This window comes from Triticum aestivum, chromosome 4A, assembly GCF_018294505.1.
Source record: "Triticum aestivum cultivar Chinese Spring chromosome 4A, IWGSC CS RefSeq v2.1, whole genome shotgun sequence".
Classification (NCBI taxonomy): domain Eukaryota; kingdom Viridiplantae; phylum Streptophyta; class Magnoliopsida; order Poales; family Poaceae; genus Triticum; species Triticum aestivum.
In genome coordinates this window covers 354,038,766-354,042,812 of record NC_057803.1, presented here as the reverse complement: position 1 = coordinate 354,042,812, position 4,047 = coordinate 354,038,766, and positions in this window count along the sequence as shown.

Below are 4,047 nucleotides of genomic sequence, written 5' to 3'. Positions count from 1 at the left end.
GTATATAACCGTTGCCAAAATTCTCAAAACTGTTTTTAGGGAATTTTGGATTCACTGAATGCAATTTAAAGGGTTCTTGCCCTTCTTTTAAAAGATTTTGAGGCTTTCAAATTCCCTCAATTCAAGTTTCTTCAATTTAAACATGATGCATGCTCATGGATGCAACTATTACACTCAGATATTCTAGGGCTGTGACAACTCCTTTCCTTTCTTCTCCTTGCTTTTCCTCTCATTGCCTTTTCTGTTCTTCTCAAACAAACAAACTCTCCATTAGTGTACTATAGCTAAAACATAGCACGCACGCATGCCTTTCCTGTCATCTCCATTCCTTACCTCTCCAAACACTACTCCAAAGAACAACACAACTTGCATATTCAAGAAATTATTCATAAACTTTCTAAAATTGCAAAATTCATATAAATGTTAGAATTGTGCATATAATTTATGAACTTGCATCAAATTTTAGAAACTTTCATAAATTATAAAATTTAGAAAGTTGCAAATAATTTCATAAACTTTCACACTCCATTTCAAACAACACATATGGAGTACTCCATTTCAAACAACACAATATAATCCATTTCATACTTTCTTATAACACATATGTAGTATAATCCATTTCCACAAACAACTTTAAAACAATATAATCCATTTTGACAAAAAAGACTGCATGGATCCATTTCCACAAACAAGTCTCGTCATAGCACCACAATTCTTAGCATAGTACTACAAGTCTCATCATACTCCACTACATTCTCACTCGACATCTTGTGCTAGAATCTCCATGGCATTATCATAAACTTCACGAGGGAAATGTATCCTAGGCGGTAGCATTCCTTGTCTTTCCTATCTCTCCTTCCGCAAATGTGGAATTTTATATGAGTTTCCACCTGCATAGTTCATCTCTTCAACCATGATAGTATAAAGTGTTAGAAATATTCGGTTGAGTTTGTCAACATCATACTCATGAACTCTTCCTGCACACCTTGAATCAGTTTTTGATAGTCGTAGCGGCTCTGTAGTCAGTCAAAGACTCAAGGAATCTCAAATATCCAAGATCAAGTGCGGTCCGATCTAGAGAATTTAGGGGTTGTAGTATTATTCTAATGTCCACACTAGTTGTGGCCACAGCTTCTGCAAACTCTGCATCACCGGGAAGAATACATGTCCTCACGTTGTCCTGTTGGATCAATATTGGGCCAATATCATCTGCGGGCCACACTTCTTTTATTCCCGGAACCACTTTCTCTAGCATATACTTCTGCCTTATGTGTCGGTTCACAGTGACGTTCTTGATTTCCATGGTCCTTCTTGCTCTATTTTCACTTCTTCTAGTATCTAGAATCTCTTGGACGAAAGGCCAGACACCAATTTTCCCTGAGAATGTTATATTGCCTTCAACATCGTATCTCGGTCAAGCAACAACGATCTGGAACATTACTTTGCCAATACAGTTCTTGTTCCAAATGGTTCTGATAGGGTCATCTTCCTGAGGGGCTTGGTAGTAGTTTTTGTTCATTTTTTCATACAGAACCACTTTTCATCAATATGCACAATGTGTGCATACTAATGAATTTGGGTCATGTAGCTGCTAAAGTTGTCTCGACAAGCATGGACATGCAAAACTTGATCCTTTCTCTTTTATTCCTTTCTTTCAAGCTTGGCTTCAAACGATTGGAGTGCCTCCTAATCTTGCGAAGCTTGAGTTTCCGGCAGAGTGTAGTATGACTGACACCCCATGCATTAGCAAGTGACCTGAGAGTCGACCTTCTATTCAATGGGACTGTGGGGATTTGAGATAGAACATTCTCCTTTCCTTTCCTTCCACATCTTCCTTTCTTTTGGTTGGACACATCCACCTCCTTACCAAGATCTTTTTGTTTCTCTACTATCTTCTAGATTCTCTGAATAAGTTGAATATCAGCTTGAAAAACATGAGCAACATCCTTCTTGTCAGTTCTTTTGAATATGCCACCCTACTCATATTCAACATATGCATTGCCATGTAAGCAGTATATCTTTGCTCATCTGTAAGTGACTTTCTTTTCCTTTGCATTTGCTGAATACCTACAGCAGCAAAAGAAAATTGTAAAATTAGGGAAATTGTGGTAGAATAAGAAAACTGAAATTACTCTTATTTAAAGCACTAGGAGTAAGCATATGCAAATTTTAGCAAGTTAAAAGAATTTGAGCAAGTTAAACATGTTGTTAAACATATGTTAAGTTCTATGAACATATATTCAGTTTTCATGAAGATTTTGAGTATATGTAAATGAACATATATTTAGTTTTCATGAACACTTTAGAGTATGTTGAACCTAATGTTTGTATAGTATCGACTAATGCCTACTCGAAAACTCCAAATCTTGTTAACAACAAGCAAAGTAATTGTTATAGAAGCACTAGGATTACGATGCCTATGCGTATGCCAACACCAGGAGCACAACTAAAAGTAGATGTACTTCTATACAAGGAGTGTGTGTATGCATTAGCTGCCGTTGCTTCTTCTTGGACATTTAATGTTTCTTCTTGGACATCTCCTACTTCTTCTTCTTGGACCATATTCACATCAGCTTCTTCTTCTCCTATAGGTGGTGAGCAGTTCTAGTGTGGGAGCATTTCGTGCTGCTGTTGCTGCTATTTTCAGGTATTGTTTATGTGATAGTGCTTCTCCTCTTGCTACTGATAATGTGTTGTTGCTCCACTTGCTACTGTTGTTCTGCTGGTGCTCCTCTTGCAGATAATTCTGCTAATAATGTCGCCTGCTATTGGTACTACACACAATTTTGTTGTTGTTGTTGTTGTTGTTGTTGTTGTTGTTGTTGTCGCTGCTATTGCTGTTGCTGCTGCTGTTGTTGTTGTTGTTGTTGTTGTTGTTGAGGTCTAGGGCACGAGGAGGAGGACATGGGAATGCGAGGCTGGGTGCAGCCAGGCAATGGGGATGAGTTCCTGGATGAGTTCCGAGATGGTGATGGATTCCTGGAGGAGGGGGCGAGCACCTAGACGACGGGGATGAGCGCCCGGACACGGCCGAGGCGCCTGGATGCGGGGCCGACACAAGGAAGACGGCATGTTCGAAATTCAGAATAAGGGTATAATGGTCTATTTGCACTTTTGTCGGTTGGGTTTGAAAATCCCTCACCGTAAGCAGTATATCTTTGCTCATCTGTAAGTGACTTTCTTTTCCTTTGTATTTGCTTAATACCTACAGCAGCAAAAGAAAAATTGGAAAATTAGGGAAATTGTGGTAGAATAAGAAAACTGAAATTACTCTTATTTAAAGCACTAGGAGCAAGCATTTGCAAATTTTAGCAAGTTAAAAGAATTTGAGCAAGTTAAACTTGTTGTTAAACATATGTTAAGTTCTATGAACATATGTTCAGTTTTCATGAAGATTTTTGAGTATATGTAAATGAACATATATTTAGTTTTCATGAACACTTTAGAGTATGTTGAACCTAATGTCTGTATAGTATCGACTAATGCCTACTCGAAAACTCCAAATCTTGTTAACAACAAGCAAAGTAATTGTTATAGAAGCACTAGGATTAGGATGCCTATGTGTATGCCAACACCAGGAGCACAACTAAAAGTAGATGTACTTCTATACAAGGAGTGTGTGTATGCATTAGCTGTCGTTGCTTCTTCTTGGACATTTAATGTTTCTTCTTGGACATCTGCTACTTCTTCTTCTTGGACCATATTCACATCAGCTTCTTCTTCTCCTATAGGTGGTGAGTAGTTCTAGTGTGGGAGCATTTCGTGCTGCTGTTGCTGCTATTTTCAGGTATTGTTTATGTGATAGTGCTTCTCCTCTTGCTACTGATAATGCGTTGTTGCTCCACTTGCTACTGTTGTTCTGCTGGTACTCCTCTTGCAAATAATTCTGCTAATAATGTCGCCTGCTATTGGTACTACACACAATTTTGTTGTTGTTATCGCTGCTATTGCTGTTGTTGTTGTTGTTGTTGTTGTTGTTGTTGTTGTTGTTGTTGTTGTTGTTGTTGTTGTTGTTGTTGTTGTTGCTGTTGATGTTATTGTTGGTGT